At 46.7% G+C, this 18,687-nt stretch overlaps 1 protein-coding gene across 1 annotated transcript in view; it reads right to left on the bottom strand.

The window, feature by feature from the left end:
- LOC309562208 (uncharacterized protein) overlaps positions 1-18,687 on the bottom strand; it is a gene marked incomplete at its 5' end in the record, with an annotated part of 1,875,955 nt that overhangs the window by 1,460,165 nt on the left and 397,103 nt on the right. The gene's annotated exons all lie outside the window — the stretch shown is intronic.

The raw sequence follows: 18,687 nt of genomic DNA, 5'->3' as shown, positions 1-18,687 counted from the left end.
TGGGGATATTCCGAATAATCCCACGTTTTTCTTACTACATATCTCCACGTTGCCCTTTGGGAGTTACAAGAAATCGATCGTGTTCCACATTTTGAATGCAGCTAAGTCATGCATACCTCTATTCTGGAAGACACAGCTCTCCCCAACGATCAGTGACTGTATTCGTAAAATTGAAGACACTAATAAAATGGAAAACTTACGTCTTCATGCTCAATTTAAAAAGGAACTTTATAATAAGAGATGGGGCCCTTGGAACCTTTTTCTTTCATCAGAAAAAGGGCGGACTCTAGCATGTCCCACGAGGTCAGCAGTCTTAACCAACTCTAAAGACTAGGGAATCGGAATCTCAGTGTAAATAGATTTCCTAGTTGTGTCCAATGAAGCCTCTTTTCTTTTTGTTCTAACTTTTCCCTTCCTCTTTTTTTTTCCCCTTTCTCTTTCTTTTTCTTTTACTTTTCAGCTTTATATTTTTTCTTTCGTGCTTTAGAAAATTAAGAAGGAGACTAACTGATTTCCGTAGGTCTGACAGTAGCAAAATGTATAAATTATTATTTAAAATTGTTGGGTTGACTCTGGTTGCTACCTAGGCAGGTACCTTATTCTTATTGCTACGTTCGTGATATATACTATTAAGTTTTTTTTTCTCTTTTTGGTTGATGAAGGTTATCAATATTGATTTTGTATTGTTGTCCAACACTGTCAATACGGTATTTAATAGATCTACTATGTTTGTTCTCTTTCATAAATAAAATATTTGAAAAAAAAAAAGGAAGAGGCAGTTCCAGATACTGTAATCCTCAGTGACCCAGAGAACTCTGCTTCTCATGCCTCTGCAAACTTGCTGTGCATGAACTCTCATACACATTTTTTCCCCTCCATTGGTTGATCCAGATGGACGTGTCTTTTTTCAGCCAGACTAACTATGTAAGTGGCCCAGGAGATGAAAGCTCCACAATCTGGTGGAATAGGGTGGTCTCTCTCTGCTCTTCAATGATGACTGCCTCTTTGGGCTTGTCCCTCACCCTCACTTACCTCCACTGCTCTCTAAATGTGCAGTAAAGCACTAAAGTATATTGCATTAAACATGTGATAATGGACTAAAATATACTGCACTGAAATATACTGCATTAAACATGCACCTACATGCTGAAATATACTCTGTTAAACATGCACTAATGCACTGAAATGTACCGCGTTAAACGTGCAGTAGTGCACTGAAATATACTGCATTAAACGCGCAGTAACAGATTGAAAAATACTGCATTAAACAGGCAGTAATGCACTGAATTGTACTAAGTTAAATGTGCACTAACAAACGCACTAAAATATACTGCGTTAAACGTGCAGTAAAACACTAAAATATACTGTGTTAAACGTGCAGTAACGCACTGAAATTTACTACGTTAAACGCGCAGTAACGCACTGAAATTTACTGCGTTAAACATGCACTAACACACTGAAACTTAGTGCAGTGTGAGTGTTTAATGCAGTATCACTAGATTCACACTAAAGTAAAAATGAATGGTCAAACGATACTCACACTAAACTATCACTAGATTTACACTAAACTGATGTTCTATGCTAACAATAGAATCTCAATAGTACACTATAGCACACCAAGTCGCTAGTAGCACTGAACATAGCCCTGTTCTACATTCTCTCAGTGCCAATATCACACAGCAAATAGCCGCTATGGGGAGAATATTTTTAAAGTGTGGGGTGGGACTAAGAGCAATGAGCCATAATTGGGCAAAGTCATCATTACTTTCTTCAATCATAGCTCTGACAGCTGTAAGAAAATAAATCCACACCCAGGTAACGCACATCCAGGAATTCCAATTGCCTTTAATTTCCAAAGTGATGACCCCAAAGACACCATCATAGGGTCACGTAGACACGTTTCACACATACATCTTTAACCGCCCCCCCCTCTACCATTTAGTAGACCTCTGCTGAATTTCAATTCAGGAATGTGCAATCTCTTATCCTTTCTTCACACAATTGCTTCTTGCTTTTCACCCCATCCACTGTTGGAAAGGAATGCCTTTCCATAAGAATTATTTGAGTTTTTGGTACACATGTGCAGAAGAAGTAGAGACCATCAGTAAACTTTTTAAGATAAAATTGTGCACCCACAGTTATATTTTAAAATTGGAGGTTCTCACTCCAGTCTATCAGATTGCCTACATGATAAAACAAACTGCTAACCAGGTTTTGCAAGTGTCCAGAAATGCACAGAAAATTTTTAAAACATGCAGAGAAATTAAAGGAAATATGTTTGCTAAACAAAATAACTAAAATGACATAAACATACAATGGTACACTGTAAGGCTCCATGCACACAGGGCGTCATAAAAACGTGCTCCAAAGCTGTTTACATAACGCCGGGAAACAGCAGCTGTAAAAACGTGCTTTCAGTAGCTTTTTCTACTAGCGTTATTGCACGTTTGGCCACAGTAGCTGTTAGCAGCTTTTTTTTCTGCCTCCATTCAAAATCAATGGTTCCCTATGGGAGCCTATTGATTTGAATGGAAGTCACACCGCAGGTCGGATCAGGGTGATCCGACTTGCGGTGCGACCTGCACTGTGAGAATCTTGAGGGGGAACTCCACGCCAAAATGGGGAAAAAAACGGCGTGGGGTTCCCCCCCAGGTTCCAAACCAGGCCCTTTGGGTCTGGTATGGAATTTGAGGGTAGCCCCGCGCCGAAAAAACGGCATGGGGTCCCCCCCAAAATCCATACCAGACCCTTATCCGAGCATGCAGTCCGGCATGCCAGGAAAGGGGAGGGGACGAGCGAGCGGCCCCACCCCCCCTGGATCATACCAGGCCACACGCCCTCAACATGGGGGGGGTGTGGGTGCTTTGGGGCAGGGGGGGCTCTGCACCCCGCACCTCAAAGCACCTTGCCCCCATGTTGATGAGGACAAGGGCCTCATCCCCACAACCCTGGCCGGTGGTTGTGGGGGTCTGCGGGCAGGGGGCTCATCGGAATCTGGAAGCCCCCTTTAACAAGGAGGCCCCCGATCCCGGACCCCCTCCCTATGTGAATGGGTATGGGGTACACTGTACCCCTACTCATTCACCCCATAAAATGCAGTGTATGGAAATAACGACAGGAGACGTTTTGGAAAATTTATTAAAAATCTTCATCCGGCTCTGGTCCTCTCCGGGGGTCTTCTCCGCTCCGAGGGTCTTCTGCTCTTTTGCTGTCCGCCCTTCTTGTCTTCTCCTCTCCGGGGGTCTTCTGCTGTCTTCTCTCCGAGGGTCTTCTGCTCTTTTGCTGTCCGCCCTTCTTGTCTTCTCCTCTCCGGGGGTCTTCTGCTGTCTTCTCCTCTCCGAGGGTCTTCTGCTGTCCGCCCTTCTGCTGTCCAATCTTCTTGTCTTCTCCTCTCCGGTCTTCTGCTCTTTTGCTGTTGGCTGTCCTTCTTCCTCCGGTCCTCCTCCTCCGACGTCTTCAGCGATTATGCCGGCCTCTGGTCTCTGCAGCTTATTATATAGCCATTAGGGGCGTGGCCGCCAGATGACGTCATCGGGAGACCACGCCCCCTTGTGTCACAGATGACTTCATCTGTGACACAAGGGGGCGTGGTCTCCCGATGACGTCATCTGGCGGCCACGCCCCTAATGGCTATATAATAAGCTGCAGAGACCAGAGGCCGGCATAATCGCTGAAGACGTCGGAGGAGGAGGACCGGAGGAAGAAGGACAGCCGACAGCCGACAGCAAAAGAGCAGAAGACCGGAGAGGAGAAGACAAGAAGATTGGACAGCAGAAGGGCGGACAGCAGAAGACCCTCGGAGAGGAGAAGACAGCAGAAGACCCCCGGAGAGGAGAAGACAAGAAGGGCGGACAGCAAAAGAGCAGAAGACCCTCGGAGAGGAGAAGACCCCCGGAGAGGACCAGAGCCGGATGAAGATTTTTAATAAATTTTACAAAACGTCTCCTGTCGTTATTTCCATACACTGCATTTTATGGGGTGAATGAGTAGGGGTACAGTGTACCCCATACCCATTCACATAGGGAGGGGGTCCGGGATCGGGGGCCTCCTTGTTAAAGGGGGCTTCCAGATTCCGATGAGCCCCCTGCCCGCAGACCCCCACAACCACCGGCCAGGGTTGTGGGGATGAGGCCCTTGTCCTCATCAACATGGGGGCAAGGTGCTTTGAGGTGCGGGGTGCAGAGCCCCCCCTGCCCCAAAGCACCCACACCCCCCCCCATGTTGAGGGCGTGTGGCCTGGTATGATCCAGGGGGGGTGGGGCCGCTCGCTCGTCCCCTCCCCTTTCCTGGCATGCCGGACTGCATGCTCGGATAAAGGTCTGGTATGGATTTTGGGGGGACCCCACGCTGTTTTTTCGGCGCGGGGCTACCCTCAAATTCCATACCAGACCCGAAGGGCCTGGTTTGGAACCTGGGGGGGAACCCCACGCCGTTTTTTTCCCCATTTTGGCGTGGAGTTCCCCCTCAAGATTCTCACAGTGCAGGTCGCACCGCAAGTCGGATCACCCTGATCCGACCTGCGGTGTGACTTCCATTTAAATCAATAGGCTCCCATAGGGAACCATTGATTTTGAATGGAAGAAAAAAAATGTATAACGTGGCTTAACGCACGTTAAGCAACGTTATGGAGCCTTTAGCAGCGTCAGACGTTTTTTGCAGCTTGACGCTGGAGCTCCTGAACCCACAGTTCCTGGGTTTTTTTTGGAGCTGTAAAACGCCTATGCCACTTGGAGCTCCTAAAAGCTCTATGTGTGCATGAGGCCATAGAATAACATGGATGGGCGTTCTGCAGCTGCAAAAAAAAACGTCTGACGCTGCTAACAGCAGCTGTAAAAACGTCCAGTGTGCATGAGGCCTAAATATTGGGACTTTTATGCAGCAATTTGTCCATATAGCCTTAATGAGTATAGTAGAAATTATTTAAATGTATTGAAAATAGTATTAAAAAATATTCCTAATAAAAATGTATACACATATAGAGAGACTATATGATGGGAAACAGTTGAAGGTGCTTTAACCACTTAAGCCCCAGCCCTATTTCGGACACTTTTTGTTTACAAGTTAAAACCAGTATTTTTTCCTAGAAAACTATTTAGAACCCCCAAACATTATATATATTTTTTTAAGCAAAGACTCTGGAGAATAAAATGTCGGTCATTGCAAAATTTTTTGTCACACGGTATTTGCGCAGCGGTGGTTAAAACGCAATTTTTTTGGAAAAAATTTGAAAAATCACATTTCACTGCATTTAAAAAATACTAAACAGTAAAGTTAGCCCCTTTTATTTGTATATTGTGAAAGATGATGTCACGCCGAGTAAATAGATACCCAACATGTTACGGTTTAAAATTGCGCCCCCTGTGGGATGGCGACAAACTACGGTCAATAGAGATCTCAATCTGCGACACTTTAAATTTATTTAACGGTTACCAGTTTAGAGTTAGAGTGTAGCTCTTTTTTTTTATATTATTGCCCACGCTCTGGCGATCGCGGCGATACCTCACATGTGTGGTTTGAACAGCGATTTCATTCGCGGCTCGACTTGCGTATATGTTTTTTTTTGTGCGCGAGCTAACGGTGACGGGGGCGGCTAATTTATTTATTTTTTCCTATTTATTTTTTCTTTTTTTTAAACTTTATTACAGGTTTTTTTAAAAAAAAAAAAAAATCTGATCACTTTTATTGCTGTAAACATCCCTTGTGACACCAATATGTAGTGACAGGTACACTTTATGGAGGAATTGAGGGTCTAAAAGACCCTAGACCCCTCCACTACACTTCCCTGTATGCAAAACGCCAAAAACGGCATTTTTGCATATAGCTGTTTTTCTAATCTGCCGCCTTTTGCAGCACAGTAACCCGGAAGTGACGTCATGGACGCCGCCTCCGGGTTACGTCATCGGAGACCCGATCTATGCCGTTTCCGGCATTCATCGGGACTCCATCCAGCCGCCGGACATGCCGGCTGGGACGCTCGGGGCTCCCGGTGGGGATTTTTAAGTACTAAAGTTCGTCGCCATTCCGTAAGCGTGCGCAATTTTGAAGTATGACATGTTGGGTATCTATTTACTCGGCGTAACATTATCTTTCACATTATGGAAACAAATTGGGCTAACTTTACTGAATTCTTATTTTTTAATTCAAAAAAGTTATTTTTTTTCCAAAAAAATTGCGTTTGGAAGACCGCTGCGCAAATACGGTGTGATAAAAAATATTACAATAATCTCCATTTTATTCTCTAGGGTCTCTGCTAAAAAAAATATATATATAATGTTTGGGGGTTCTAAGTAATTTTCTAGCAAAAACAACTGATTTTAGCTTATAAACACCAAATGTCAAAAATAGGCCTAGTAGGCAAGTGGTTAAAGGACAATTGCACGGTCCTGCGACGCTGTATCCAAACAAAATTGATGTCCTTTTTTTCCCACAAATAGAGCTTTCTTTTGATGGTATTTGATCACCTGTGTGATTTTTATTTTTTGTGCAACAAAAAAACAAAAAAAGAGCAACAATTTTGAAAAAGAAAAACAATATTTTTCACATTCTGCTATATGACATTCTCAAAAAAAAAAAAAAAATAAAAAAAATGTTTTTAACATTTTAGGCCAATTTGTTTTCTGCTACATATTTTTGGTTAAAAAAAATTGCAATAAGCATATTTTAACTGGTTTGCGCCAAAATTAATTGTGTCTACTAACTACGGGAAAGATTTATGTCATTTTTATTGTTTTTTTTTACTAGTAATGGTGGCAATCTGCAATTTTTTGCGGGACTGCTACATTGCGGCCGACAGATTGAACCCCTGACTTACATTTATGACACTTTTGGGGGGACCAGTGACATTACTACAGTAATCAGTGCTAAAAATATGCACTGTTTCAGTAATAATGACACTGGCAGGGAAGGGGTTAACACTATGGGTGATCAAGGGGTTAAATATGAGCCTAGGGGAGTAATTCTAACTGTGTGTGGGGGAGGGGGGGTTGGGGCTTCTGAAATGACCATAGAGACGTGTGATCCTATATAGCAGGATCACATGAGTCTGTGATCATTTCAGGGAGAAGGACGGTCGGCTGTGTTTACAACAACCAGCCGTCCTTCTCTCTCAGCGGGGAGCGATCGCGGGTGTCAGGCGGCAATCAGGGCCGCCTGACACACGCATCGGCTTCCTCACTGATGATCAGGGGCAGGATCGCGCCGGCGGCGGCACGCGCTCGCCCCCTAGCTGCCCCCAGGCAAGCGACATATGCCTACGTCATTTTGCCTGCACGAGCCACCCTGCCACAATAAATATATATAGTAAGCGGTCGGTAAGTGGTTAAATAAAACTGGCAAGCCATATAGTAACTAGGATTGTGTGCGATCTGAAACTTTGATTGCAGAGTTGCACACTTCCTAGAATGCAGAACAGCACTATGTACTGTATGTATGTGTGTGTATATATATAAAATGTAAAATCCATACAGTCTGACCTTAATGGGATCACAGAGTCTTAATGGTCTTATTGAGCTCACTCCAAATGTCAAGGCAATGTGGGGTCAATCTGTATACATACAAGCCGGGACCCGTGCAGCCGTCTGCACCCCCAGCCACCTCAAACTAGCCTTGAGGCCAGTGTGAGGTGGCTGGGGGCGCGGACGGCTGCACAGGTCCCGACCTGTATGTATACAGATTGTCCCCACAATGCCTTGACATTTGGAGTGAGCTCAATAAGACCATTAAGGTCAGACTGTATGAATTTTACATTTTATATATATATATATATATAAACATGTATGTATATATATATATATATATATATATATATATATACATACAGTGCTGTTCTGCATTCTAGGAAGTGTGCGACTCAGGAATCAAAGTTTCAGATCGCACACAATCCTGGTTACTATGTGCTTGCCAGTTTTGTTAATGATTAATGATTAGTGTTGAGCGAACACGGACTGTATTATTCGTGTTCGTACCGAATAATTGGATTTTTTGTACCCGAACACGGACACGGACACGGACACTTTACTGTATGTTCGGGTAAAAATCTGTGTTCGGTCGTTTTATTTCCTGGGTTTTGCATGCTTTGGCGCTCTTTTCATGGCGGGCTTTCAACAGCCAATCAACAATCGTTTAACTGGTGTGCCTTAAGCCATCCCAGCCATGCCTGCAAATGTCTCAGTAGCTGTGATTGGCCGTCTGAAGCATGTGACCAAGTCTTTATAAGTTCCAGGCAGCCGCAGCGTCTTCATTCTGCTGCTTAGATCAGGGACAGAGCACACATCAACGTGCTGGCTGCTGATTAGGGAAAGACAGGCAGGAAAAAACCATTTGTGTCCGGATAGAATTGAGGGACAGGTCGGAGTGTTTAGGCAGGGCGAGTTGTAGGCATTTTAGGGATAGAGTCTGCTGAATTATAGGGTCAGTGTCTTCTACAAAGTACAATCGATATTGCTGTGTGGGGGGTGGGGTGACTCTGCACTCAATTCTGATCTACGATCTCTTCTCAATCCTGTTAGGGAGAGGCTGCTGCTGCTGAATTTTAGGGAAACTGTGTTCTACAAACTACAATCGATATTGCTGTGTGGTGTGGGATAGGAGATAGGCAGGTGTCAGTGATCCACATCCATTTTTCTGTGTGTGAGCTGCAGTGAACACAATCTTTTTGGGCTGCAGTGAACACAATCTTTTTGGGGTGCAGTGAACAACGTCCTTTTTGGGGTGCAGTGAACAAAATCTTTGTGGGGTGCAGTGAACACAATCTTTGTGGGGTGCAGTGAACACAATCTTTTTGGGGTGCAGTGAACAAAATCCTTTTTGGGGTGCAGTGAACAACATCCTTTTTGGGGTGCAGTGAACACAATCTTTTTGGGGTGCAGTGAACAAAATCCTTTGTGGGGTGCAGTGAACACAATCTTTGTGGGGTGCAGTGAACACAATCTTTTTGGGGTGCAGTGAACACAATCTTTTTGGGGTGCAGTGAACAAAATCCTTTTTGGGGTGCAGTGAACAACATCCTTTTTGGGGTGCAGTGAACAAAATCCTTTTAGGGTGCAGTGAACACAATCTTTGTGGGGTGCAGTGAACACAATCTTTGGGGGGTACAGTGAACACAATCTTTTTGGGGTGCAGTGAACAAAATCCTTTGTGGGGTGCAGTGAACACAATCTTTGTGGGGTGCAGTGAACATAATCTTTTTGGGGTGCAGTGAACAAAATCCTTTGTGGGGTGCAGTGAACACAATCTTTGTGGGGTGCAGTGAACAAAATCATTTTTGGGGTGCAGTGAACACAATTTTTGTGGGGTGCAGTGAACACAATCTTTTTGGGGTGGAGTGAACAAAATCCTTTTTGGGGTGCAGTGAACAACATCCTTTTTGGGGTGCAGTGAACAAAATCCTTTTTGGGGTGCAATGAACACAATCTTTTTGGGGTGCAGTGAACAAAATCCTTTGTGGGGTGCAGTGAACACAATCTTTGTGGGGTGCAGTGAACACAATCTTTTTGGGGTGCAGTGAACAAAATCCTTTTTGGGGTGCAGTGAACAACATCCTTTTTGGGGTGCAGTGAACAAAATCCTTTTTGGGGTGCAGTGAACACAATCTTTTTGGGGTGCAGTGAACAAAATCCTTTGTGGGGTGCAGTGAACACAATCTTTGTGGGGTACAGTGAACAGAATCTTTGTGGGGTGCAGTGAACACAATCTTTGGGGGGTACAGTGAACACAATCTTTTTGGGGTGCAGTGAACAAAATCCTTTGTGGGGTGCAGTGAACACAATCTTTGGGGGGTACAGTGAACACAATCTTTTTGGGGTGCAGTGAACAAAATCCTTTTTGGGGTGCAGTGAACAACATCCTTTTTGGGGTGCAGTGAACAAAATCCTTTTAGGGTGCAGTGAACACAATCTTTGTGGGGTACAGTGAACACAATCTTTGTGGGGTACAGTGAACAGAATCTTTGTGGGGTGCAGTGAACACAATCTTTGGGGGGTACAGTGAACACAATCTTTTTGGGGTGCAGTGAACAAAATCATTTGTGGGGTGCAGTGAACACAATCTTTTTGGGGTGCAGTGAACACAATCTTTGTGGGGTACAGTGAACAGAATCTTTGTGGGGTGCAGTGAACACAATCTTTGGGGGGTACAGTGAACACAATCTTTTTGGGGTGCAGTGAACAAAATCATTTGTGGGGTGCAGTGAACACAATCTTTGTGGGGTGCAGTGAACACAATCTTTTTGGGGTGCAGTGAACAAAATCCTTTTTGGGGTGCAGTGAACAACATCCTTTTTGGGGTGCAGTGAACACAATCTGTTTGGGGTGCAGTGAACAAAATCCTTTGTGGGGTGCAGTGAACACAATCTTTGTGGGGTACAGTGAACACAATCTTTGTGGGGTGCAGTGAACACAATCTTTGGGGGGTACAGTGAACACAATCTTTTTGGGGTGCAGTGAACAAAATCCTTTGTGGGGTGCAGTGAACACAATCTTTGGGGGGTACAGTAAACAATCTTTTTGGGGTGCAGTGAACAAAATCCTTTGTGGGGTGCAGTGAACACAATCTTTGTGGGGTGCAGTGAACACAATCTTTTTGGGGTGCAGTGAACAACATCCTTTTTGGGGTGCAGTGAACAACATCCTTTTTGGGGTGCAGTGAACACAATCTTTTTGGGGTGCAGTGAACAAAATCCTTTGTGGGGTGCAGTGAACACAATCTTTGTGGGGTACAGGGAACAGAATCTTTGTGGGGTGCAGTGAACACAATCTTTGGGGGGTACAGTGAACACAATCTTTTTGGGGTGCAGTGAACAAAATCCTTTTAGGGTGCAGTGAACAAAATCTTTGTGGGGTGCAGTGAACAAAATCCTTTTTGAGGTGCAGTGAACACAATCTTTGTGGGGTGCAGTGAACACAATCTTTGTGGGGTACAGTGAACACAATCTCCTACTTCTGAAGATTTGAGGGTGCTGCCTGTTCCATACTACTCCTCCTACTGCTCAACCATCCTTTTAGGGGTACAAACAATAGTAATTGGGGCCTAGTGTGGTGGTGTACGTGTGAGATACATACACTTTCTTTTTGATCATATTTTCTATTCCGCTATTCAATTAAAACCTTTGGGGATCAATTAAATTGCGTGATAGTCTGTGTCGGTACGTGTGAGATCCACCTTTCCAAGTTTTTGGGGTTCATCTCATACTTCTGAAGATTTGAGGGTGCTGCCTGTTCCATACTCCTCCTCCTACTGCTCAACCATCCTTTTAGGGGTACAAACAATAGTAATTGGGGCCTAGTGTGGTGGTTTACATGTGAGATACATACACTTTCTTTTTGATCATATTTTCTATTCCGCTATTCAATTAAAACCTTTGGGGATCAATTAAATTGCGTGATAGTCTGTGTCGGTACGTGTGAGATCCACCTTTCCAAGTTTTTGGGGTTCATCTCATACTTCTGAAGATTTGAGGGTGCTGCCTGTTCCATACTCCTCCTCCTACTCCTCAACCATCCTTTTAGGGGTACAAACAATAGTAATTGGGGCCTAGTGTGGTGGTTTACATGTGAGATACATACACTTTCTTTTTGATCATATTTTCTATTCCGCTATTCAATTAAAACCTTTGGGGATCAATTAAATTGCGTGATAGTCTGTGTCGGTACGTGTGAGATCCACCTTTCCAAGTTTTTGGGGTTCATCTCATACTTCTGAAGATTTGAGGGTGCTGCCTGTTCCATACTCCTCCTCCTACTCCTCAACCATCCTTTTAGGGGTACAAACAATAGTAATTGGGGCCTAGTGTGGTGGTGTACGTGTGAGATACATACACTTTCTTTTTGATCATATTTTCTATTCCGCTATTCAATTAAAACCTTTGGGGATCAATTAAATTGCGTGATAGTCTGTGTCGGTACGTGTGAGATCCACCTTTCCAAGTTTTTGGGGTTCATCTCATACTTCTGAAGATTTGAGGGTGCTGCCTGTTCCATACTCCTCCTCCTACTGCTCAACCATCCTTTTAGGGGTACAAACAATAGTAATTGGGGCCTAGTGTGGTGGTGTACGTGTGAGATACATACACTTTCTTTTTGATCATATTTTCTATTCCGCTATTCAATAAAAACCTTTGAGGATCAATTGAATTGCGGGATAGTCTGTGTCGGTACGTGTGAGATCCACCTTTCCAAGTTTTTGAGGTTCATCTCATACTTCTGAAGATTTGAGGGTGCTGTCTGTTCCATACTCCTCCTACTCCTCATCCATCCTTTTAGGGGTAGAAACAATAGTAATTGGGGACTAGTGTGGTTTTGTACGTGCGAGATACATACACTTTTTTGGATCATATTTCCTATTCCGCTATTCAATAAAAACCTTCCTTTCTAGGGCAAGATCTTAAATTACAGAAATATGAGGAGACCGTCAAATAAGGGCCGTGGCCTGGGTCGTGGTGCTGCTGGTAGAGCTCCTGTTGCAAGGAGAGGACGTGGTCGATCTGTGCCAGCTACACGCACAAGTGAAACACCTTCCTCAAGTGTGAGTAGGCGACAGAACCTGCATCAGTATTTGGTAGGGCATCATACGTCCCTAGAAGTGATGGGGCCAGAACAAGTGGAGGCGATAGTAGATTGGTTTGCTGCTGACAGTGCCTCCAGTTCCTTCACATTGTCTCCCACCCAGTCTACTGCAGAAAGGTCACAGTTGGCACCTGCAGCCGATGTCCAACCGTCTTTCACCTCACCCCCTTGCAAATCAGGCAAGCAGTCTGAGCCCCAAGCCATACAGCAGTCTCTTCTTCTTTTTGATGACTCTGTCAGCAGGGTTTCCCAGGGCCATCCACCTAGCCCTGCCCCACAAGTGGAAGAGATTGAGTGCAGCGATGCCCAACCACTTATTTCTCAAGATGAGTACATGCAAGGATCATCGCAGCACGTCTCCGATGATGACGAAACGCAGGTTCCAACTGCTGCGGCGTTCAGCATTGTGGAGACCGACAAGGAGGGCAGGGGTGAAGACTGGGTGGAAGATGATGTGGAGGATGATGAGGTCCTCGACCCCACATGGAATGAACGTCATGCAGGTGACCTGAGTAGTTTGGAGGAAGAGGCGGTGGTCGCACAGAGCCACCAGCACAGCAGAAGAGGGAGCAGGGTGCAGAAGCGGAGCGGCCGTGCCCTAGACACTACGCCCGCTACTGCCCAACACAGCAAGGGAACGAGCGCACCAAAGTCAGCTCAAAGGAGTTCTCTAGCGTGGAAGTTCTTTAGAAAATGTGCTGATGACAGGACACGAGTGGTTTGCACCCTGTGCAATCAGAGCTTGAAGCGAGGCATAAACCTTCTCAACCTGAGCACAACCTGCATGATCAGGCATCTAAGTGCAAAGCACGAGCTGCAGTGGAGTACACACCTTCAAAACCAAGAAACGTCTCTGGCTCATCCTGCTTCCTCTTCTGCTGCAGTCTCGGCCGCTCCAGCCACATCTGTAGTGATACCGGCACCTGTCACCCCGCAAACAGACGATCTGTCAGCAACACCACCACCTGGGTCACCAACAACCATCTCCACAATGTCCCGTGGAAGCGTTCAGCTTTCCATCTCCCAAACACTTGAGAGGAAGAGGAAGTACCCCCCTACCCACCCGCGATCCCTGGTCCTGAATGCCAGCATTTCAAAATTATTGGCCTTTGAAATGCTGTCATTCCGTCTGGTGGAGACGCACAGTTTTAAAAACTTTATGTCGGTGGCTGTCCCACAGTACGTCGTGCCCAGCCGCCACTACTTTTCCAGGCAAGCCATCCCTTCCCTGCACAACCAAGTGGGGGAAAAAAATCAGGTGTGCACTACGCAACGCCATCTGTGCCAAGGTCCACCTAACTACCGATACGTGGACCAGTAAGCACGGTCAGGGGCATTATATCTCCCTAACGGCACACTGGGTAAATGCAGTGGCGGATGGGCCTGAGGCGGATAGCAATTTGGCGCATGTCCTTCCACCACCAAGGATTGCAGGGCGCTTCAGTTTGCCTCCTGTTCCTAACTCCTCCTACTCCGCTTCCTCATCCTCTACCGCCTCCTCATCCGGACAGCGTAACACCTTCACCACCAACTTCAGCACGGCCAGGGGTAAACGACAGCAGGCAGTTTTACAACTTGCCTGTTTGGGGGACAAACCACACACCGCGCAGGAGTTGTGGAGGAGCATGGAACAGCAGACAAATGAGTGGTTGCTGCCAGCGAGCCTCAAGCCCGGCCTGGTGGTGTGCGATAACGGGCGAAATCTCATAGCAGCTCTGGGCCTAGCCGGTTTGACGCACATCCCTTGCCTGGCGCATGTGCTGAATTTGGTGGTGCAGAGGTTCCTTAAAAACTACCCCGATATGTCAGAGCTGCTGCAGAAAGTGCGGGCCGTTTGTGCGCACTTTCGGCGTTCTCACCCTGCTGCTGCTCGCCTGGCAGCGCTGCAGCGTAACTTCGGCCTTCCCGCTCACCGCCTCATATGTGACGTGCCCACAAGGTGGAACTCCACCTTGCACATGCTGGAAAGACTGTGCGAGCAGCAGCAGGCCATAGTGGAGTTTCAGCTGCAGCACGCAAGCGTGAGTCGCTCTGCGGAACAGCACCACTTCACCACCAATAACTGGGCCTCCATGCGAGACCTGTGTGCCTTGTTGCGCTGTTTTGAGTACTCCACCAACATGGCCAGTGGCAATGACGCCGTTCTCAGCTTAACTATCCCACTTCTATGCCTCCTTGAAAAAACAATTCGGGCGATGATGGAAGAGGATGTGGCACAGGATGAGGAGGAGGATGAAGAGGTAACATTTCCAAGGCTTTCAGGGCAGTCATTCGCAAGGGGCTCCGAGGGTGGGTTCCTGCACACACAAACGCCAGGGACACAATTGTCCAGCAGGGACACAGTTCTGGAGGATGAGGAGGATGAGGAGGAGGAGGAGCTGGAGGAGGAGATGGAACCATGTTCACAGCAGGGTGGCACCCAGGCCAGCTCATGGCCATCACTGGTGCGTGGCTGGGGGGATACAGAGGACACGGACGATACACCTCCCACAGAGGACAGCCTTTCGTTGCCTCTGGGCAGCCTGGCACACATGAGCGATTACATGCTGCAGTGTCTCCACAACGACCGCCGAGTTGCCCACATTCTAACTTGTGCTGATTACTGGGTGGCCACGCTGCTGGATCCCCGTTACAAGGACAACATACCGTCCTTAATTCACTCATTGGAGCGCGATCGCAAGATGCGCGAGTACAAGCGCACGCTGGTAGACGCCATGCTGCTGGCATTCCCATCTGACAGCGGGGCCGCAGTGGAAGCACAAGGCAGAGGAGGAGGAGGAGGAGGAGGAGGAGGAGGAGGAGGTCGCCAACGCAACCAGGGCACCGCCAGCACCTCAGAAGGCAGGGTTAGCATGGCCGAAATGTGGAAAAGCTTTGTCAGCACGCCACAACAAACAGCAGCACCAGCAGCTCAGATGGAACGTCTTAGCAGGAGGCAGCATTTTACCAACATGGTGGAGCAGTATGTGTGCACACGCCTACATGTAGTGAATGAGGGGTCTGCCCCCTTCAACTTCTGGGTCTCCAAATTGGGCACATGGCCTGAGCTTGCCCTTTACGCCTTGGAGGTGCTGGCGTGCCCTGCAGCCAGTGTATTATCTGAACGGGTATTTAGCACGGCTGGGGGCGTTATAACAGACAAGCGCAGCCGCCTGTCCAGAGACAATGTGGACAAGCTCACGTTCATTAAAATGAACCAGGCATGGATCCCACAGGACTTTTCCGTACCTTATGCATAATAGCAATGGATACCGACCTTACCCACCCATTGTTCCATTTTTGCTCTTTCTCACTCTTTTGGGGTGTACCCTCATTTAAAATTTGTGAAAAGAAGCAGTGTTGGCTACCTCGTCCTCCTCCTCAGGGCCAGATTAACGTAGGGGCTATTGGAGCTGCAGCTCCAGGCCCCTACCTTTTATATAGGCCCCGGGTTGGCCATATTCACTGTTACCGCTCTTCTGTCACTTGTAAACACAGAAGTCTGGCTTCTATGCTCGCTTCCCCAGGCAGCACCCTCAGAACCTCCCCACACAGCGCGAAGGCCGGACAAGGAGGGACAGTTGCCGATGCATGGATGTGTTTATGGGCTTCAGAGACAGCATCCCATGTTGAATTAGGCATGCATGGCTGCACCCTTCCTCCTCTGGGTGCATGGCAAGGCACGGCCCTTAAGGCCCTTCAAAATCCTCAGCACCAAGCCCATGATGCTCTTAATCCGGCCCTGGTCCTCCTCCACCGCCGCTTCCACCTACACCGCCCATAGGTGTGCGCAGCCTATTGCATTAAGGTGTGCACCCCAAAGTTGAAATACACATGCATGTGTTTGCCAGCAGGGAGAGTAATGTATCGGGGCCATGTACCTGTAGGCAAAGAGAAATAGAGCAGAGCAGGTCCGAGGGAGATCTTTCCCATCTCCTCACTGGCAATGCTATGTGCCCTAGGTGATTAGGGTGTGCCCAGGCACACCCGGCACACCCTGTGCGCATGCCTATGTCACCGCCACATCCACCACCACCTCAACCTCCCTCCTACTCCATATGGGCCTCGTCCTTCAGAGATGAAGAAGAACATTGTTTTATTTTTCTGTTTTTTTTTGTTGTTTTAAGTTATTTCCCTATCCACATTTGTTTGCAGAGCACTTGCCATGCTCTTAATTACGTTTTGCTGCCATTTGCAGCACTCTAGCCCTTTCCTTTGGTGTTTTAGAGCCATTTTAGTGCCTTAAAGTTCGGGTCCCCATTGACTTCAATGGGGTTCGGTGTGCGGGAAAAGTTCGGTAAAAGTCCGGGACACGGACCCGGACTTTTTTTTAAAGTTCGGCCGAACCCGTCGAACACGGACATCTAGGTGTCTGCTCAACCCTATTAATGATTCATGATATTCTCTATGCTTTTAGTTTTTATTCTCAGTTAATAATAGTGTTTTAACAGTTTATCTTTTTTATTGCTACCATCATGATTTGCGATTGGTGTAGGTGTGCGGCTGGTTTGTACATATCAGGAGGGAGTGCATACTGTGCGGTCCTCCTAGGGTATGGGTACCACAGACTTCCCATAAACAAATTCCATCTTTGTTACCCACACCCTTGACCTTTGCTCCCTGTGGGGCGGGGCCGAGTGTTGTGGGTGGTACAAACCGACTACATGACACCTCACAAAGGCAATGGTGGATTAGGAGCACTTTTTGGCTCTAAGGAAGAGGGTCCTCCCTCGAAACGCATCAGTCAGGCATATTCTGATAACATCACGTCATCTAGCACCGTAGGAGTTTCCTGGCTGTCCTGGAGATGATTGGTTCCATTGTCTTTGCATGTGTGCAACTATCATATGTTTCTAAGTACAGTGTATGTTGCTTTTTTGGATTTTAAATAAACATTTTTAGTGGTAATGCACAAGGTTGGTGCGCCCTTCTATTATTGTTGTTTAAAAGTGAGTACACCCCTAAGTGAAAATGTCCAAATTGGCCCCAATTAGCCATTTTTCCTCCCTGGTGTCATGTGACTCGTTAGTGTTACAAGGGGGAGCAGGTGTGTTAAATTTGGTGTTATCACTCTCACTCTCTCATACTTGTCACTGGAAGCTCAACATGGCACCTCATGGCAAAGAACTCTCTAAGGATCTGAAAAAAAGAATTGTTGCTCTACATAAAGATGGCCTAGGCTATAAGATGATTGCCAAGACCCTGGAACTGAGCTTCAGCACGGTAGCCAAGATCATACAGCGGTTTAACAGGACAGGTTCCACTCAGAGCAGGCCTTGCCATGGTCTACCAATGTAGTTGAGTGCATGGGCTCAGCATCATATCCAGAGGTTGTCTTTAGGAAATAGACGTTTGAGTGCTGCCAGCATTGCTGCAGAGCTTGTAGGGGCGGGGGTTAGCCTGTCAATGCTCAGACCATTCGCCGCACACTGCATCAAATTGGTCTTCATTGCTGTCTACCCAGAAGGAAGCCTCTTCTAAAGAGGATGCACAAGAAAGTCTGCAAACAGTTTGCTGAAGGCAAGCAGACTAAGGATATGGATTACTGGAACCATGTCCTGCAGTCTGAGACCAAGATAAACCTATTTGGTTCAGATGGTGTCAAGCGTGTGTGGCGGCAACCAGGTGTGGGGTACAAAGACAAGTGTGTCTTGCCTACAGTCAAGCATGGTGGTGGGAGTGTTATGGTCTGAGGCTGCATGAGTGCTGCCAGCATTGGGGAGCTACAGTTCATTGAGAGAACCATGAATGCTAACATGTACTGTGACATACTGAAGCAGAGCATGATCCCTTCCCTTTGGAGACTTGGCCACAGGGCAGTATTCCAACATGAAAACGACCCCAAACACCTCCAAGATGACCACTGTCTTGCTAAAGAAGCTGAGGTTAAAGGTGATGGACTGGACAAGCATGTTTCCAGACCTAAACCCTAATGAGCATCTGTGGGGCATTCTCAAACGGAAGGTGGAGGAGAGCAAGGTCTTCAACACCCACCAGCTCCGTGATGTCGACATAGAGGAGTGGAAGAGGACTCCAGTGGCAACCTGAAGCTCTGGTGAACTCCATGCCCAGGAGGGTTAAGGCAGTGCTGGAAAATAATGGTGATCACACAAAATATTGACACTTTAGGCCCAATTCGGACATTTTC

Source organism: Pelophylax lessonae, assembly GCF_965119305.1.
Source record: "Pelophylax lessonae genome assembly, chromosome: 8".
Taxonomy (NCBI): domain Eukaryota; kingdom Metazoa; phylum Chordata; class Amphibia; order Anura; family Ranidae; genus Pelophylax; species Pelophylax lessonae.
Note: the sequence above shows the minus strand (reverse complement) of the source record. Positions and strands in the feature narration are given on the sequence as shown.